This window comes from Penaeus monodon, chromosome 19, assembly GCF_015228065.2.
Source record: "Penaeus monodon isolate SGIC_2016 chromosome 19, NSTDA_Pmon_1, whole genome shotgun sequence".
Classification (NCBI taxonomy): domain Eukaryota; kingdom Metazoa; phylum Arthropoda; class Malacostraca; order Decapoda; family Penaeidae; genus Penaeus; species Penaeus monodon.
The window spans coordinates 36,457,884-36,458,305 of record NC_051404.1 but is presented as its reverse complement, the minus strand read 5'-3'; positions in this window follow the sequence as shown (position 1 = coordinate 36,458,305).

Here is a 422-nt window from a genome sequence, read left to right as displayed (position 1 = left end):
CGAAAATTTCGCACTAAGATGCTCTTTAGGCTTAGCCTAAGGCCACTAGTAACCTTGATTTCCCGATTTCCCTTTCCTTTAAAATTTTTCTGAAAAAAATTTTACTTCGGGGTGACGTATAGACAAAACATCATCCTATATTATGACCTAAACGTAATTACAGCCTAAATTGTTCTGCTAGCATAAAGAAAACAAAGTAACCAACTTAGTGTTTGCAAGAAATCAAGGATCATTTCGAAACATCAATCCTTTCAATAAACTGGTTTTTTTTTTACCCAAAAAATTTTTCCCAAAAAATTCATGACCTAAAAGGAAAATTAAGGATCTAAAAACTATTTTACCAAGTTTTTTTTTTAATTTTTTTGACTAAAAAAGGCAATTAAAAAACGAAAATAATTTTTTAGAGTTTAGCGACCGTGCCT